Raw genomic sequence first — 21,294 nt, 5'->3', positions numbered from 1 at the left:
ACTCCTCTTTTCTCTATCTCGTGGCCACGAGGAGTGCAATTAAAAAAAAGAGCGGTCAAGTAAATTAAAGGAAGGGTGCATTAAACAAAAGTGGAGAGAATTTCGAGATCCCAACTTAGCTAACTCGTGGCCACGAGTAAGTCAGCCAATCAAATACTATCTTGTTCCCTCAAATTAATCAGCCAATGAAAACGTCCTAAAGGCAAGGCTCTGATATAACATAACATACTACTACTAGTACTACAATTACTACTACTATTACTGCTGTTTTTGTTGTTGCTGCTGATACTGCTACTACTACTACTACTACTACTACTACTACTACTACTACTACTACTACTACTACTACTACTACTATTACTACTACTACTACTACTATTACTACTACTACTACTTCTACTACTACTACTACTACTACTACTACTACTACTACTACTACGTCTACTACTACTACTACAACTTCTTCTACTACTACTACGTCTACTACTACTACTACTACTACTACTACTACTACTACTACTACTACTACTACTACTACTTCTACTACTACTGCTACTACTATTAATACTACTACTACTACTACTACTACTAGTACTTCTACTACTACTACTACTACTTCTACTACTACTACTACTACTACTACTACTACTACTACTACTACTACTACTACTACTACTTCTACTACTACTACTACTACTACTACTACTACTACTAGTACTTCAACTACTATTGCTACTACTACTGCTACTACTACTGCTACTGATGCTGCTGATGCTGCTACTGCTACTAAGTAATAATAACCTCCTTTACAATTATTTTCAAAATTTAATTTCTGTTATATATAATTATGTATTCATCTCTTAAAATGAAATATAATTCATGCCTTCGGCATCCAGCTTTAACTAATCGTCATTTATTTCATTGAGAAATTTGTGTTTTTTTAATTGGTCAATTGTATTTTCTGGGCGGATCTTTCGTTATGCCAGAATTAGACCTTCAATTTTTTGATTGGGTCGCCGTTTTGGGGGGCGGAGCAGTTTGTCAAATCTCGTCAAATACACATGATTACTTCCGAGTCGGTATATGTCATAATGAGGAAAGCGTTTTTCACGAAGAGTTAGGGTGAATATACGTCGCGGAGTTAAATATATATAATAATGTTTATTTGACACTGACATATGTAGAAGACTAATGAATTGATCTTCCTGTTTGAGTAAGCTTAGCTACATAGCGGTTTACATACAATAGAAATGGACCTTGCTCTGTAAAAAGGGGTTTAATGCATGTGCGTAAAGTGCCGTCCCAGATTAGCATGTGCAGTCCACACAGGCTACTAAGGGACGACACTTTGCGCCTTTATGATATTATTCGTTTCATCAAAGTCTCTTCTTAGCAAATATCAAGCTTAGGCGGAAAGTGTCGTGCCTGATTAGCCTGTACGGACTGCACATGCAAATCTTGGACGACACTTTACGCATATGCATTAAACCCCTTTTCACAAAGCGCGGCTCATATGTTTTATTGAACATATCGTACTGAAACAGACGCCATGACTACTAGACTGACTGTTCAGGTCTAGTGAAACATTACGTCGGGTCAGTGAACATTCAGTTATGTATACAGTCGGTCTCGTGTAAACTTCACAAGTTACTCTAATTGCATAATTATACATGCTTCTGCATTATAAAAATAATTATGAACACCGATTAAATGTTAGGATGTTATATTATTATTTTCCTTGATTCAGCAAAAGCAGGGCCTTAATCAAACAAACATAGTTGTTAATTTTTACAAAGGTTAAGTTAAACAAAAAATCATATAAGGTTGTAAATATCAAAGTTTTAATACAATGATATTAATAAAATATTATTTAAAGCTATTGATTACACGACGTTGTCGCGATTTGACTAGCGAATAATTCTAATCGGTGCAACAAATTGATTATAGATCATTAATTGTTTAATTTTTGCATTGTTACGTTTTCCTTGACATGAATTTAAATGAGTTGCAAACTGAAGGCATCTTTCAAACTTCCATTCTTAACGTAGTGCTTATTGCCTGTTACTTTCAGATACATGTATTCGAGGTTACTGCTATGTTTTTATTAACGTCGTTACTTGGTACATTTCGAGCGTAAATTATAGTTTTCAATTATGACATGTAAATGTGTTTCATCATCCTGAGGTAAGTTAGGCAATAACAATATAAAGGACCGACTTGATGAAAAAATATTAGAACTAAGGTCTGGTGAATTGTCAATACCTACTCTAATACCAATTTAAAATTAAAAATAACTTTAAACAAGACTGTATCTCGGACTTCATCGGACATGGTACAATTAATTACATTTCGGGGTTTTATTACGGAACGGGTTGTTACTGTCAACCCGAAATGTAATAATGCATCGCAACCCACTTTGTAATAAATTATTACATTCATGATTTGTTGATGGAGTCTATAAGAACAAAGGTCGGGAACAGTCAATACATACTCTAAAACTAATTTAAACATGAAAATAACTTCTAAAAACGTCTGTATCTCTGATTTAATGGACATGATAAAATTTATTACATTTTGGGGTTTTATTACAAAATGGGTTGTTACTGTCGACCCGAAATGTAATAATGCATCGCAACCCACTTTGTAATAAATTATTACATTCATGATTTGTTGATGGAGTCTATAAGAACAAAAGTCGGGGGAACAGTCAATACCTACTCCAAAACTAATTTAAACATGAAAATAACTTCTAAAAAAGTCTGTATCTCTGATTTAATGGACATGATAAAATTGATTACATTTCGGGTTTTTATTACAAAACGGGTTGTTACTGTCGACCCGAAATGTAATAATGCATCGCAACCCACTTTGTAATAAATTATTACATTCATGATTTGTTGATGGAGTCTATAAGAACAAAGGTCGGGGGAACAGTCAATACCTACTCTAAAACAAATTTAAACATGAAACTAACTTCTAAAAAAAGTCTGTATCTCCGATTTAATGGACATGATAAAAGTTATTACATTTCGGGTTTTTATTACAAAACGGGTTGTTACTGTCGACCCGAAATGTAATAATGCATCGCAACCCACTTTGTTATAATTATTACAATTCGGGTTTTTATTACAAAACGGGTTGTAACAAAGCACGGAGAAATCGAATACCATGTAGAACCGCACGACCAAAACCAGTGCAGACACTTGGGAGCAACCCTGTCCCAAGGATGGTACCAGTATCGGTGAGGTCCATATAAGAATTACCATGGCAACTGCAGCGATGCCCAGACTGAGCAGATTGTGAACAGGCCTTTTCCAAAAATAAAATTGCACTAAATGTGCATTAATGATGATATAACGCAAGTTTTTAAAGCAATCAATGCCGCAATTGAAATACTTCTTTATGCGACATAAATTCAAATAGTGTACTTTTTATGACGTTTTGCTTGTCATTGTTTCACTATTCATTTAAATAAAACTGAAGTAACACAAAAACAAGTCTGCAAGTTTAACACTTTTATAAAATTAATATTTTCTACAATACCACAAGGCGTCTTAAAATGTAAAGCCAATGTGATTATGAAGTGGTTTATTTACACTTTTCTGTACACAAGTGTGCCAACACTCGAGGTTTTATGCGTGTGCATTTGTGTCTACTTCACGATTCATGATATTGCATGTAGTGTTGTAGCATGGCGGATAATTTGTCTAAAAAAGTATGGCGCACCAAAGGGGTCGAAACTTTAACTACTGCTCGAGCAGAAAAAATGTGGGTAAATAAGTGGAATAAGTGTACAACCCTTCAAATAAACTTTTCTGTTAGTTCTGCATCCATCAATAATCAAAATTTATTTGGCGGGGGATATCAATTTAACGAATTTGCTTATTATTAGTCTAAACTTTGAAATGGACTTAATATTTTAAGTAGCATTGAGAATATAAGACACAACAGACTCATCAGTCATCAGTATTATGTTAGCATATCTTTAGTCGGTTACTGAACTAGGGCAAATATATTTGAAGTTTATCAGGTGGTCTAAAAGTCCTCACCGCCTAGCAGATAAGTCTACAAAGTATTTTAAAACCGGTTCATGAACATGAAATGATAAGTCATTTCCACCATCGCGATTATTTATTTTAAGTCAATATGTTTTTGGAATCTTAAGGCACTCATTGAAAAATACATCACTACATAAATAAATATCTAGGTCAATTGTGATTCTGTCAAGCAATGATTATCATATCAATTATTATCTCCAGAGTTATTCTTTTTTTCTTGCACTTATCATAATCTAACCATCTGCATTATTTTTGCCAAACAGGTGGTTTTGCAATCTGAGCACCAAAATCATCAATTTTTTTGTGTGGATATAAAGATTTTATAAAATTTAGGATTATAGAACCTTAAGTTTCATTGTGCTGTACTTGTTTAGGAGATGTGTAATACCAACTGGCTACTTCTGTTTTCAGAACTAAAAGGCACAGAAGGATTTTATTAATATTTTGTTGAGTTCTCAGATTAATCGAGCCCAAAGCACTTCCTGCTACAAAAACATATTTTCGAGCAACAACACATATTGATAATATACTCTTGGTTTATTAAGACATCAACAATAAGCAACATGTATGCATGAGCACATGATATAGTAAATATGATTTATATATAAATTAAGAAATGTTTCAGTTGAGAAATGCATTTCTCATTGAATCACATGTTATTAAAACCATCATTTTGAATAGAAATTACACATGCAGTAACAACCAGCTGCAAACAAATTGTTTCTTACATGATTACTTATGCATGTCATGGATAGGAAATTACACACATAAGGAATGAAATATCAATGTGCAGGTATCAACAGTTGTCTTTGATTTAATCTATCTTGAATAATGCATACTTTTTAACATGAAAATCTCATTTTCCACAAAACACTAAATTAAAAGTAACAGGAAGGTGGTAAAAAATTCATTATTTCAGTTACAAAGCAATGAATTGAAAACTATCGGTACATTCAAGTTATCTGTTTAAAACATGGCATCAACTTAAAATCAGTATCAATACATGTATCACCTTAAATCCGCAGATGTTGAGTAAGATTGCCTTTTTAAACAAAAAATTATAATTGCCCTAAAATGAGTGATTTAACAATATACATAAAACTATCATGAACCATTTTCAACATTTACTTTGTTGTTCTAAAATTTAAATATATATGCAATTTCAAACTATTTATGCAGGTAAACCATGTACACACAAAATTTTAGTACTCATCTTTACCTTTTTTTTTATCCCCATGTTTTTTTAAAAGCGTGGGGATATTGTGTTTAGCTCCGCCGTCTGTCTATCTGTCCGTCCTGGACACTATTATCTCCTACACTATTAGCACTAGAACCTTGAAACTTACACACATGGTAGCTATGAGCATATATAGGACGGTGACAGCAACGGAATTTTGATCTGACCCCTTGGCCAAAAGTTATTGGGGTCAGGGTGGGGCCGGGTCAGAGATTTTCCTGCGACCGCGATTCGAAAAAGGCTCATAACTACTGTGTCCCTTCAGATATTGCTTTCATATTTGGTATGCATGTGTATCTAGACACCACCTATCCATTCGCATACAATTTTTTACCCTTGACCTTGAACTTTGGTTCAGTTTTAAGGTTTCGGAATCTGTGACCGCGATTCGAAAAAGGCTCATAACTACTGTGTCCCTTCAGATATTGCTTTTATATTTGGTATGTATGTGTATCTAGACAACACCTATCCATGCGCACACAATTTTTTACCCCTATGACCTTGAACTTGGGGTCAGTTTTCAGGTTTCGAAATCTGCGACCGCAATTTAGAAAAAGGCTCATAACTACTGTGTCCCTTCAGATATTGCTTTTATATTTGGTATGCATGTGTATCTGGACAACACCTTTCCATGCGCATGAAAATTTTTATCCCTGTGACCTTGACTTTGAACTTTGGGCCAGTTTTCAGGTTTTGAAATCTGTGACCGCGATTCGAAAAAGACTCATAACTACTGTGTCCCTTCAGATATTGCGGTCATATTTGGTATGTATGTGTATCTAGACAACATCTTTCCATGCGCATACAATTTTGTACATGCTACCTTGACCTTGAACTTGAGGTCAGCGTTCAGGTTTCTGAATCTGCGACCGCGATTCGAAAAAAGCTCATAACTACTGTGTCCCTTCAGATATTGGTATAATATTTGGTATGCATGTGTATCTGGACAACACCTTACCATGCGCATACAATTTTTGACCCCTGTGACCTTGACCTTGATCTTTAGGCCAGCGTTTAGGTTTCGAAATCTGCAAACACGATTCGAAAAAGGCTCATACCTACTGTGTACCTTTAGATATTGCTTTCATATTTGGTATGCATGTGTATCTGGACAAGACCTTTCCATGCGCATTAAAAAGTTTTGACCCCTGTGACCTTGACCTTGAACTTAAGGTCCGCGTTTAAATTTCGAAATCTATTAAGTGGTTATCTACCCAATCAGAAGAAGTGCAAGCATTTTCATCATACAAAGGAATTATTCAACAATGAAGCTTGTGTATTGAAAACATATATAGAGTTACACAGTAGTGGCGCAGAGATGTATTTAATAGTCAATTATTTGTGTTTATTCATCTGTGAAATGGTTTAGCTCATCCATCTAATGTTTATACAAGGGATTATAAAATATTGGTGCAAAGGGACACCTGTATTTAAGAGAAGAGATAGAATGCAGTCAAGCATAAAAAGAATGAGAAACTCATGGAATAGAGCCTCAAGAATTTGTTCAATCACACTTTTTGACTCATTATGAAAATCTTTCAAAATGTTCAAGTGTGAAAAATGTGACAAACAATTTAAAGCAAAAAGGACTCTTGAACAGGCACATCAAAGACAGACATGAAATTTAACATATTCATTGTTGTGTACAAGATTGCGATATAAAATTTCTGAGACGCTACTATTTAGTCAACCATTTAACCTCAAAACATAACTTTTCCAAAGCAGAAGCAATTAGATTTGCTTTAACAGAGCACGTTCAGCCATCTCATTCCAATGAGGATGATATGTACATAATGGATGTCAGTGAAGTTGATTCAGTAATAGATTTGTTAGGAGAGCAGGATGAGGACCTAAATCCAAGTGAATTTTACTCTTGTATTAAGGACTTCGATTTTAAAATTTTCACCGCCACCAGAATCAACAAAGCCTCGACTATGCATGGCCCCATTACCAACCCTAAGGCGCCCCTGGGTCAAACATGCGGCGTGGGAATACTCGTCGGCCTCTGCCGCGCCATTTCTAGTTTTAATTTTAAATTGTAGTTGACCTTGTTTTATTTTTAAAGCCTGGTTTCAATACATCAACTATATTGTGCAATACAAACATCACACACAAAGCTATCTTGGGATGTAGGTTGTGAGACGCAGACCTCATGCAGCCATCGTTTGCAAACGTCAGATGATATCCATTTTAATGCCGTGCGGGTCTTTACAGTGGAGTGAACGAGTCGCACAGATATGTTTGCCGCACTCCATGAATCAGAAGTCCGTGTTTCACAACTAGTCTCGATAAACTGAAACATGGGCCTGTCCAAACATTGTGGGATGCTTTTTCCTGACCAAACATTCGGCAGTCTGGAAATAAAGTAAAAGTCTTTCATACATAACGTAAAAAACAACAACATTTTTTTGCAATAAGAAAAGCATATATTCACTAGATTAAGTGTTCACAAAAAATACTATTTCTGAAAATAAAATTGCAAGAACGATAGTTTGACAGTGAAAAGTATTCATGTTTTATGCATCATAAATATACAATCACATTAAGACACAAAAAAACAACTTTTCATACAAAATAATATAATGGGGGAAAGGGAATGCTGTATTTCATTATATGACACATTAATAAATTAAAATATGAGTAATCTTCTTGTTTAACTTAATTTTCAGGGTTATTTGACAAAAGTGGGACTCTATAACACAGTTTGAAATATCATGACCTTTATAAATTAAAAGAAAATGCAAGGCTCTAAAAACCAATGCACCAACTAGAAAGGTACGATGATTATATTCTACATTCTCCCATTATTTTGTTGAATAAAAGTTAATGCAGATCTTTACTAAGCAAACTAGAGCTTTGTCACAGACGTGATGTATACCCCCACGTGCCGCATTGACACAGACTATTTTGCATGCTGTCTTTACAAAACAAGAGAATTAAATTTATGGCGATTTTTTAGAATTATAATGCCATTATCATTTATGGCCATTTCGACCTTTGAAATCTTGAATTCTTTCGCATGACATGCCGTCCAAATTTATGGCCATTTTTTTACTTGTGAACTCCAAGTGTGACCTAGACCTTGGAGTTATCGACATAATTCTTTTGCATGACACATCGTCCAATGACTGTGAACAAATGTACAAGTTTTTTTTAAATCTCACAATAAATGACATAGTAATGGCCCGGACAAGATCATTTATGGCCATTTTTGACCTTTGAACTCACAGTGTGAACTTGACGTTGCAGATATCGACGTAATTCTTTCGCGCAACTCCCGGGTGTACATTGTCCAGGGTAATCATGGAACTTAGGCTGGAAATCCATGGTATAACATGGAATTCCATGGAAATCCCTGGAATTTGAAACAGTTTCCAGGGTTTTCCAGGGTTTTGTTCTAGAAATGTCCATGAAACGTGGACTTTTTTTCCAAGCATTTTCCAGCCTTGGATGGAAAAGCATGGAAAAGGAATGGAAAACGCTGGATTTAGGCTGGATAACCATGGAAAATATTTCCAGATAGCATGGAAAGTGGAACATAGAATTTTTTAAGCATGGAAAAGACTCTAACATTTTCAGCTGACCCTGGAAAAAACTTAGACTTTATAAGAGGAGAAAATAACTTATAAAAATGCAACACATTTTATTCAAAGTAAATCAGAGTTCAACAATTTACACAACATATGAATAAAACATAAAACAATGTGCATAGTTTGGGCAGAAATAGTAGTAGTTATAGTAGTAGTAGTAGTGGTAGAAGTAGTAATGCTGAGGCTGGCAGTAGAATATGTTGTAGGAGTAGAAGTAAAAGTGGTTGTTGTATAAGTTGTATAAGCAGTTAAACTACTGATAATTATACTATTGGTGCAAATTTAAGTGACAGTAGCAGTAGTAGCAGTTATTATTGTGTTGTTGTTTTAGCATTTACAGGAATAGTAGCAGTAACGGTAGCAATAGTAGTATAAATAATAATAACAATACTAGTAGCAGCAATAGTAGTAGTAGTTAAGGAAGTAGCATTAGCAGCAGCAGCAGCAGTAGTAGTAGAAGTAGAAGTAGTAGAAGTAGTAGTAGTAGAAGTAGCAGCAGCAGCAGTAGTAGCAGTAGCAGCATCAGCAGCATCAGTAGCAGTAGTAGTAGCAGTAGTAGTAGCAATAGTAGTTGAAGTACTAGTAGTAGTAGTAGTAGTAGTAGTAGTAGTAGTAGTAGTAGTAGTAGTAGTAGTGGTAGTAGTAGTAGTAGTAGTAGTAACAGCAGCAGCAGCAGCAGTAGTAGTAGTAGTAGTAGTTGCTGCAGCAGGAGTTGTAGTAGTAGTAGCAGCAGCAGCAGCAGTAGTAGTAGCAGCAGCAGCAGCAGGAGTAGTAGCAGCAGTAGCAGCAGCAGTAGCAGTAGTAGTAGAAGTAGTTGAAGCACTAGTAGTAGTTGAAGCAGTAGTAGTAGTAGTAGCAGTAGTAGCAGCAGTAGTAGTAGTAGTAATAGTAGTAGAAGTAGTAGTAGTAGTAGTAGTAGTATAAGTAGAAGTAGCAGTAGTAGTAGTATAAGTAGAAGTAGCAGTAGTAGTAGTAGTAGTAGTAGTAGTAGTAGTAGTAGTAGTAGTAGTAGTAGTAGTTGTTGTTGTTGTTGTTGTTGTTGTGGCTGTTGTAATAGTAGTAGTAGTTTTGCAGAAGTAGTAGTAGTAGTAGTAGTACTAGTAGTAAAAGTAATAGTAGTAACTTTCAAAGCAATGTCTACAAGTTTAAATTCTTTAACCCTGTTCAAGGTGTATACACACTCAATATTTAACTACAGTCCATGTTTGCAATTAACAAACTATCTGATAAACCTGTGTGTGAGTCAGATATGACTGCTGCTAATCTATTGGTTATAAAATATCACAGCCTTTTCTGATTGGCTGAGTTCAAATACAGAAAGTTTACCTGTTAGATTAAAATTCTGGCGTATTGTAGAAAATTTGCAGGTTAATCTTGTTGTTAAAATGAAGTTGATGTAATGTTCACAAACAGTAGAGTTAATGAGTTTTTCCATTAACAAGAATTTCTTAAAATAATAATGTATGGATATCATTTGGAAAGTGACATGAAATGTTGTTAAAAAGTGATGCATACAAGTGTTTCAGAAGTCTGTCTAGGAATAGAACAACAACTGAAGGTTTGTGCTTTTCATTATTTCTAAATATTCCTTTAAATTTATTCTTCTTATGTCATCATAGTAGACCTTTTTTATGTAAAAGTATGGCAAATATAGAAGTTTAAAAGCAGCTGTCACACACATTTTCACTAAGTGCAGTTTGCAGCTTGATAAAGGAAGTCCTATGTGGAGATATTAATAAGCTTGAATGTAGTATCGGAAGTTTATAATGCATGGCTAGGGAACTGAGGCTAAGGGAGTTATGTGCTGTGCATGATGAGAACTCAATGCTCATTAATGCTGTTAATGTTTATAAATAAATTAATTAAACCAATAGCATTGTTTTTTAGGTTTCACTGTGCATTTTCATACCAATAGAATTACACATCATTCTAATTATAGCAATAATAAATTTGTACTAATCATACCTACAAATTGTGTTATGCTATGCTTTGTGATGTATTAACTTCATTGTAAGTTATTATTTAAAGACAATTTTACTAAATATTTAAAACAATACTTGAATTATTTTCTATATACATTTTCATTATGTGCTTTAACTGTAGCTGACCAGTTGATGGAAGATACTGCAGAGTTTGGCAGGGAAATAACCCAAGACAGCAAAGCGGCTCTTTTGGCGCATTTACCAAGAGGACTAACATGGCCACAAATTCATGGTATATATTGTTATGCCCCGGGCTCATATAAGTAATTAAGTGTTAACCACCTGAAAGTATTTTGTCTTTTTGGTATCCAATATTTTGGTCTAGTTTCAATTACAGGTTATTTTTATATGAATTAGCAAATTAGCATATCTTTCATATAGCTATATCTGAATATAAAATTCCTATATATGTTTGAGTTTCCAGATACATGCTAGTGTACCCCGTTTTGGGGCATTTAAGAAAACAACAATATAAATTTCAAAATAAAAGAGAGTCATATAAAAATATAAGTTAAATCACCAATTTATTCACTTGAAAGTCCCAGTTTTCCTGTGTGGTTGCCTGTTTGCAAGTAGATTAAAGCCCGCTTGCAAACTTTAAGAGAATACATTTCAGTAATTGGAAAAGAAATAATTGCTAACTACTTAGGATCGTAAATGTTCGCTCAAATACAAAAAAGCCAGATGTACCGAATTGAGCAGTGATATGAAATATCTAAAGTAAATTTAAAATATGAATGAGCATTGAAGTATAGATATTCAATCATATGATTGCTGCACATTTACTTTTACAGATGAATGTAAAAAACTTATGACTTTCTTGTAATATTGTTTGCTTTGTTTTTCTTTCAGAGATCATGCAGGAGCCGTACAGTATAACAGCAGTACAAGTTCTATAAAAGATCCACGACCTACTGAAGCCCAGCTAATTAACAAAAAAGTTTTTAAAAACTGTAATTTTATCCCACCTGGGTACTTATAATTTACTAAGCTGCCTTCACAAGTTTAGACTTGCAATTATATTTTAAACTGTCACTTGGAAAGTAATACATGTACATGCATTATGTTCTGAATTTCTTTGAACAATAAAATTATATAAAAGTATTTTAATGAAATTGAGCACCTAAATTGCATTAAAGTGAAAGTAGCTGAGAAAAATAGTATCCTTGTGCTCATGGGCAGCTACATATATTGTGACAATCATGAAGTAGCTAAAATAACTTAAATTTTTCATTTTGTTTCTTGTATATCGTTTGTACAGGGTTCGTGAATTGTTACTGTATATTACTTGACTTGCTTGTATTTTGTTACTTTGAATACATGTTAAGGTTGCATTATACTTTTTAACTTTTAAAGTAGCGCCTGTTCTGTTATGTAAGGGCCTGATTTATGATAATGGACCTAAAGGCTTTGTAAGCATGTATTAAACAACACTTGTTTGATCTGAATAATTTGTTAAATAAATGTAACACAATTGATGTTATATTTTGATGAATTGTGAACAAAATAATACATCGAAGAAACTAAGGCATTATGTTGATTTTTTGTTTTGTTTTAATCTAACCTTAAATTATGATTTATTTAAGCTGTGAGTATTGTATTCATTTAATACATGAATATTGTTTTTAGACCAGAAATTTCTTTTTCTATTCAGTGACCATGGTAAACGCTGGACAATTTTCCATGTTATACCAGGCATCCATGGAATATTAAACAAAGAAAAACCCTGGAACATTTTCCAGGGTTTTCCAGCCAGCATGGAAAAAATACCGTCCGAATACTCCATGTAATCTGGAAAACCCTGGAAAAAAATCCATGGTTTTCCATGGTTTTCCAGATTACATGGAGTATTCGGACGGTATTTATTCCATGCTGGCTGGAAAACCCTGGAAATTGTTCCATGGTAATTATTCCAGGGAGCCTGGAAAACCATGGAAACTATTCCAGGCTATTTCCACATACCATGGACAATTTTCCACCCTTTTTTTTTTAAATATTGACGCTGGAAAAGGCTGGAAACTTAGTCCGAATACTCCAGCCTCATATTTTCCATGGATTTCCATGGAAAACCCTGGACAAAGTACACCCGGGCACACCGTCCATTATAATGGTGAACAAATGTGCCAAATGATTTTAAAATATCACAATGAACAACATAGTTATGGCCCGGACAAGCTCATTTATGGCCATTTTTTACCTTTGAATTCATGTTTTAAAGGCTTCATTTCCATCCCTTAGATACTGATGAGCAGCAAACAGCATAAAACCTGAACAGTCCGCGAGTGACTCGAGTAACTCGCAAGCTGTTCTGGTTTATGCTGTTTGCACACAGCCATTTTCACTTTGCTTCTGAGTGGGAAAGGGTAAAATAATTTACCTCCATCCTAAAAGAAATGTACTTTAAAAATGTACTTTACAACACACATGAAGTAAATGCATGAAGTAAACATTGGACTTTCATAAAATGAAAGTAAGCGATTGAAACAACAGCATGTGGTTGGTTGATAGTTGCCAGGATTAAGCATTATACATCCTTCTTGAACATCAACAGGCACTAAATGTTTATGTTACCCCAGTTCAAACAAATCTAAAGTTTGCTGATGACATAACCAAGCCATATCAATACATCCCAAGAGTGCAGTATAGACATAGAAACCTATCAAGTCAAAGAATGGAAGGTGATAGATAAATGAAGCCAACACAGAATCCAGACAAACAAATTGTAATTAATCCAAAGAATAAAATTAGCAAAATGATATAAGAATTAACCCAAAGGATAAGAAATCAAGCCAAAGACTACTAAGCTTACAGATTTAAGAAAACAAATGAGGAATCCGGCTATGTACATTAATAAAGTATATAGCATAAACAAGAAATTCAGTAAGACAGTAAAAAAACATAATAATACATAACCCAGTCAAATAATATGGGAATTCAGACAAAAAGGACGGATTTTATATTCCATTGAAAGAATAAAGAATCCAATCCATGAATCCACTTAATAAGAAATCAAGTCAAAGAATAATAAAACCAGCTACATGTAGGAGTCACAGAATATGAAATACAGAATACAGTCAAAATTGCTAAATTGTATGAGAAATCAAGTCAAAGAATAAAGAATCCAGTCACAGAATAAGAAATACTATCTTGCCAAATAATGAGAAATCAAGTAAAAGAATACACACAATTAAGTGTCATTCAATAAGAATCCAACCAAAGAAAACAGAAAACAAACTGGCAAAGGATTAATGTAGACTACAACATTTACACTACTGGCATACCATACAAATTAACACAAACATCAATACCTATACTATTATAACCCAATCATTATACAAAGTAATGATAGAGTCAATAATGCAATACTTCAATGGAAATTGTGACAGGGTCATTGTATTATTGTCATAAACCTGCATAGCTGGGTTATACAAACCTCTGCTGGGTCATGATACACCTTTGAAAAGGTGGTTGATGGTTTGTTTGACTCTTTTAGTGCTGGAACCAAATTTTGAAGGCCTTTGCAAACAGTTTGGATCCAGATGAGACGCCACAGAACGTGGCGTCTCACCAGGATCCAAACTGTTTGCTATTCTGATAGTATTTTTTGAAGAAATTTGTCGAAGAAAATGCTAATTTAAGAAATTAAGCAGACGACATTTTAGCAGACGACAAATTTCCCAGCATGCAAAGGGTTGATCTTAAGTGTGTCATTTGCTTGATGGGACACCTTGCTAATACAAGACCTTTCATACATAAATTAATTACGGTTGGAAATAGATTAATTATCTAATTAGCGCTGATATATGATGCTCTCACATGCTAATCCCCAATCAGACGGGGTAGCGGATCAGTTTGGTTAGCTGATGCTATTTGTTGATGTAATGTTCTCAATCAAATAGTCATTAACCCATTTATGCCGAGTGGACTCTCCCAGTCTTCTAGATTGGATCAATTTATTTCCAAAATTAGGGATGTCTAGTATATTTATTTCTATATTTAGAATATTTCGTACAGAAATTCCTTAAAGCAAACAGCGCAGACCCAGATGAGATGCCGCATCATGGGGCGTCTCATCTGGGTCTACGCTGTTTGCAAAGTCCTTTTTTTCAGGACGCTAGGCATAAATGGGTTAAAATTTTGTGTCATTGACCTATAAAAAATATGTTTGATATTTGAGAAATTATAATAAACAAAAGTAATGTGTTTGTAGGGTATATATTTAATTTAATGTGATTGACCTAGAATATGTTTTAACATTTGTTCGGTAGAAATGCGTTTTAAATTTGATAAATCTTGTATCATGTTTTGATGTATGATATATATTTGACGGTCGGCTACAAATGAATGGATAATAAGATATGATATGTTAAGAATTTCATTTATTTGAAAACATTGAATAAATTAAAAGTTGATTAAATTTCATATATATAACGGATGGTTGCAACTGAATGTCTGATGATGGAGTTGTATGGATTGGTGAATTTTAGCTTATGCAATTTTATACCACTATGACATTCTTTACGGCCAATATGAATGCTGATTTTGAGGGGAATAATGAAAAGTGAGATGTTTAAGACTGCTGAGGTTACTGATCACTATATCAGGGTTACAAATTGAAATGAAGTTCACACTGTATGGTTTCTATGTAGTAAGAGAAGCATTAAAATTTGAGTCGCGTTTTGGGAAAACTGGGCTTTGAGCATGTGCATATACATGTAGTCTTGTCCCAGAGCATGTGCGTCTAGTCTTGTCCCAGATTATGGTTTGAGGGTTGGGTTGGAGCGTCCTCATGTGCGTATAGTCTTGTCCCAGATTATGGTTTGAGGGTTGGGTTGGAGCGTCCTCATGTGCGTATAGTCTTGTCCCAGATTATGGTTTGAGTGTTGGGTTGGAGCGTCCTCATGTGCGTATAGTTTGTCCCAGATTATGGTTTGAGGGTTGGGTTGGAGCGTCCTCATGTGCGTATAGTCTTGTCCCAGATTATGGTTTGAGGGTTGGGTTGGAGCGTCCTCATGTGAGTATAGTCTTGTCCCAGATTATGGTTTGAGGGTTGGGTTGGAGCGTCCTCATGTGTGTCTAGTCTTGTCCCAAATTATGGTTTGAAGGTCGGGTTGGAGCGTCCTCATGTGAGTATTAAAAGTCTTGTCCCAGATTATGGTTTGAGGGTTGGGTTGGAGCGTCCTCATGTGCGTCTAGTCTTGTCCCAGATTATGGTTTGACGGTTGGGTTGGAGCGTCCGCATGTGCGTATAGTCTTGTCCCAGATTATGGTTTGAGGGTTGGGTTGGAGCGTCCTCATGTGTGTCTAGTCTTGTCCCAGATTATGGTTTGAGGGTTGGGTTGGAACGTCCTCATGTGCGTCTAGTCTTGTCCCAGATTATGGTTTGAGGGTTGGGTTGGAGCGTCCTCATGTGAGTATAGTCTTGTCCCAGATTATGGTTTGAGGGTTGGGTTGGAGCGTCCTCATGTGTGTCTAGTCTTGTCCCAAATTATGGTTTGAGGGTCGGGTTGGAGCGTCCTCATGTGAGTATTATTAAGTCTTGTCCCAGATTATGGTTTGAGGGTTGGGTTGGAGCGTCCTCATGTGCGTCTAGTCTTGTCCCAGATTATGGTTTGACGGTTGGGTTGGAGGGTCCTCATGTGCATATAGTCTTGTCCCAGATTATGGTTTGAGGGTTGGGTTGGAGCGTCCTTATGTGTGTCTAGTCTTGTCCCAGATTATGGTTTGAGGTTTGGGTTGGAACGTCCTCATGTGCGTCTAGTCTTGTCCCAGATTATGGTTTGAGGGTTGGGTTGGAGCGTCCTCATGTGAGTATAGTCTTGTCCCAGATTTTGGTTTGAGGGTTGGGTTGGAGCGTCCTCATGCGCATCTAGTCTTGTCCCAGATTATGGTTTGAGGGTTGGGTTGGAGCGTCCTCATGTGCGTATAGTCTTGTCCCAGATTATGGGTTGGGTTGGAGCGTCCTCATGTGCGTATAGTCTTGTCCCAGATTATGGTTTGAGGGTTGGGTTGGAGCGTCCTCATGTGCATATAGTCTTGTCCCAGATTATGGTTTGAGGGTTGGGTTGGAGCGTCCTCATGTGCGTATAGTCTTGTCCCAGATTATGGTTTGAGGGTTGGGTTGGAGCATCCTCATGTGCGTCTAGTCTTGTCCCAGATTATGGTTTGAGGGTTGGGTTGGAGCGTCCTCATGTGCGTATAGTCTTGCCCCAGATTATGGTTTGAGGGTTGGGTTGGAGCGTCCTCATGTGCGTATAGTCTTGTCCCAGATTATGGTTTGTGGGTTGGGTTGGAGCGTCCTCATGTGCGTATAGTCTTGTCCCAGATTATGGTTTGAGGGTTGGGTTGGAGCGTCCTCATGTGCGTATAGTCTTGTCCCAGATAATGGTTTGAGGGTTGGGTTGGAGTGTCCTCACGTGGGTAAAGTCTTGTCCCAGATTATGGTTTGAGGGTTGGGTTGGAGCGTCCTCATGTGCGTATAGTCTTGTCCCAGATTATGGTTTGAGGGTTGGGTTGGAGCGTCCTCATGTGCGTATAGTCTTGTCCCAGATTATGGTTTGTGGGTTGGGTTGGAGCGTCCTCATGTGCGTATAGTCTTGTCCAAGATTATGGTTTGAGGGTTGGGTTGGAGCGTCCTCATGTGCATATAGTCTTGTCCCAGATAATGGTTTGAGGGTTGGATTGGAGCGTCCTCATGTGCGTATAGTCTTGTCCCAGATTATGGTTTGAGGGTTGGGTTGGAGTGTCCTCATGTGCGTATAGTCTTGTCCCAGATTATGGTTTGAGGGTTGGGTTGGAGCGTCCTCATGTGCGTCTAGTCTTGTTACTTCTAGAGTGTTCACAAGGTTTCTATATAGCCATATAAGAAATACTGCCCCGCCCCCTGGTGGCCATGTTTTTCAATGGACCAGAACCATTTTTGAACTCAACCAACATATCATTATGACAAACATTTTGACAAAGTTACATGAAGATTGGGCATCAAATGTGACTTCTACAGTGTTCACAAGGTTTTTCTTTTTTTGACCTAGTGACCTAGTTTTTGACCCAGCATGACCCAGTTTCGAACTCGATCGAGGTATCATTGGGACAAATGTTCTCATCATGTTTCATGAAGATCGGACAATAAATGTGGCCTCTATAGTGTTCACAAGGAAAATGATGACGACGGACGCACGACGGACAAAAGGTGATCATAATAGCTCACCGTGAGCACGTTGTGCTCAAGTGAGCTAAAAATATATCATGCAACGTTTTATCAGGCAGATATCAATGTGGTGGTATGATAAATTCTAATACACTGTGCTTTATGACTAAAATATCAGTAAATTACACATAGTTTGCATAGCATCTTGTTGAGATTTTTTCAAATCATATTATAAGTTAACAAATTGAATCTCAGCTCAGATATCCTTAGTTTGACCTATTGACAATTTTTCGACTCTTTGATGCGATCTGATCACAAGAAAAATCTGATTATTGAAAATAAAACATGTCCATTTTAGTGAAATAAGGGCTACACAGACCTAAAAATTGTCCTAAATTAAAAAAAAACATTCGCTTTTTCAACACAGGTTTCAAGGTTATATGAAAACATACTTTTATTCATATTTCCTGGTTTAGCATTTGCAATAAGTACACTGAATACAAACAAAAAAGAAAATGAAGAGTATTATATCAAGATTTGTTTGTCCATTATAGAAAGGCATTACAGAAATAATACCGGTACATGTTTGTTTCTGTCTTTTCTCATCAAGATCGTTTTTTGTATACAGAGGGTAAACAGAATAGAGCTGTCACTACAGGTGATACAAACATACCCTGCAATACCAAATACACAAATATAGACAAACATGTTTCATTGTGACTATAAACTATGTGAAAAGTGATATTTCATTTGAATGTGACATTTTTAGATGCTACATGTATCCCACTTTTAATGATATACAAGGCGCCTACCTGGCTACTGAACACCTGAATATATGCTATCCAACTGAAATAAACCCACCTATCCTAAACGAATTAACATAATTGATGTGGTATGTGATATCAAAATGAGTTAAAATTATATGACAGAGTTGTTAATGGTATCATATTAACACCAAAAAAATGTTATTTTTTATTTCACTACATGACATGGCAGTAAAGTTTTATTCAACTGAAAAGAGATTATAGCTGATATGGTTACGAAATGTTAAACTTTTATATCATTATAAATGTAAATTTAGTTACCACGGGAATATCATGTTTCTTTGTATGATAAATACCCTGCTTTGGAATTTGATAATTCCATCTTTCAATTGAATCACATAAAATGAAAATGAAATACATAACAAAATATTAAGAAAAAAGCAAGTGTTATACAGAGGATAAAACCCCTTTCCATTAACTCCTTTAAAAAGCTATGTGCAATAATAAGGTAGAGTAATTATTACTTGGCATACAGGATGTAAACACTGAAAAGGGGTGTAAACAAACCAGAGCTGTCCCAAGCCATCTTTGTGACCTTGACTGTCCCATCAAGCTTTTTATTACTGCCATTAAGTTAGCATAAATGTAAAATTGTATTCAGTCCATTTTTGGTGGACAACTTTATGATTTGGATTAAGTCTGATGTTTCCTTATTTCAGCCATTTCTCAAACAAGTGAATAAAAAAGAATATGAAATACACGTACAATAAACTATAACACTGACAAGTTGACATGAACACGCTATTATTATGCAAATCACATAAACTGGTTACTTGGCTGAAATTGCATGTTGAAATGAATTTGTTTAAAGGGATCTTTTCACGCTTTGGTAAATTGACAAAATTGAAAAAAGTTGTTTCAGATTCGTAATTTTTCGTTTTAGTTATGATATTTGTGAGGAAACAGTAATACTGAACATTAACCATGCTCTAATATAGCCATTATATGCATCTTTTGACGATTTTAAAACCTAAAAATTATAAAGCGTTGCAACGCGAAACGATTGAATAATTTGGAGAGTTCTGTTTTTGTCGTTAAATTTTGTGAAACTACGAAGATTGCTTATATAAGGTATAAAATACGTCAAGAATATATACTCGGCGGAATAGCTCAGTAGGCTAGAGCGTTTTTACTTCAGGACTCTGGCAGTACTCCAGAGGTCACTGGTTCGAAACCTGCTCCGGGCAATGTTCTTTTCTTTTTTTTCTTTTTTTCTTGATTTTTTACTTGAGCTTTTACGATCCAATGTTTACATTTATCAATATAAAGCATTTAATGAATAAGTAAAAAAAATGCCAAAATCTGTGAAAAGGCCCCTTTAAATTAGCAATAACACATGATCTATCTGACATCAAAATATATCATTTCTGCAAACCTGAAAATAATACGCTGTAATTATTATTAGGGAGACATGCCTTATGCGTGACCATTTTTAAGTTTCGCCAAGCTGTATAATGCTCAAATATGACATTTGACATCTAAGTGTTACCTTAACCTTTAAGGGAACACGAAAGAGGTTTCTACATGTAACTGTTAAACACATTTGGCAAGTTATTTAAGAAGTGCATAATTACTATTGAAGTATCAGTTTGGATTGACCATTGACCTCTTAGTCTGACTTTGAGCCGGGAACATGGGTCTTAACACAAACTGGTGAACATTTGTTGTCAGTTATTGCTCCATTAATGACAAAGTAACAGTTTGGACAAATTTTACCTTTGACCTGTAAGTGTGCCCTTGACCTTTAAGTAAGGTAGACAAGTGTTACATGTTAAACACCGCCTCCTAATGATGGTCTTTTGTAATTATTAATTTTAAAATTGCATGCTGAATGATGTGCTGAATGACGTAGTTACTGTCTGTACAAACCCGAACACACACATACATACAGTAACAGACACACAAATGTGCACTCATACACTCAACCATTTTTACAAATAATTATCGTTATTTCTGAAGATGTCTCAAATAAAAAAGAAAAGAAAGATATGTCAAAGACATTACCCACGTAAACCATCTATTGCTTTGTCAGAGGCTTTGCAAATCTGCCATGGTTTAGTGCATGTGCAAATAAGTCAGGAACATTTACATAACTTGGATTGAAAATTGTGTCATGTTACATCTACACTTAGTGGTAATTACATATTTTAAATCAAGCACTTAACAAATTTAGAAATAGTTCACTTCACAGACAATTGGATGAACAGTAAAACTGCCATATTCCACCCTACTGGGGGCATACAAACAAAAATTGCACTGGGGTTCAAAACCCAGGACAAAAAGAAGCAAATACTTAAACATAACCACTATATGCCATGTAGACTTGCCTGCCCTGAGGGTTCAATACCCAGGACAACGAGGAGCAAATACTAAAACATACGGAATCCTGATAGTGCCATATATAATCTTGCACTTCTTTCATCAAGGGCGAAACTAGAAACACGAAGCGATACTTG

The sequence above is a fragment of the Dreissena polymorpha genome, chromosome 1 (assembly GCF_020536995.1).
Source record: "Dreissena polymorpha isolate Duluth1 chromosome 1, UMN_Dpol_1.0, whole genome shotgun sequence".
NCBI lineage: Eukaryota > Metazoa > Mollusca > Bivalvia > Myida > Dreissenidae > Dreissena > Dreissena polymorpha.
Note: the sequence above shows the minus strand (reverse complement) of the source record.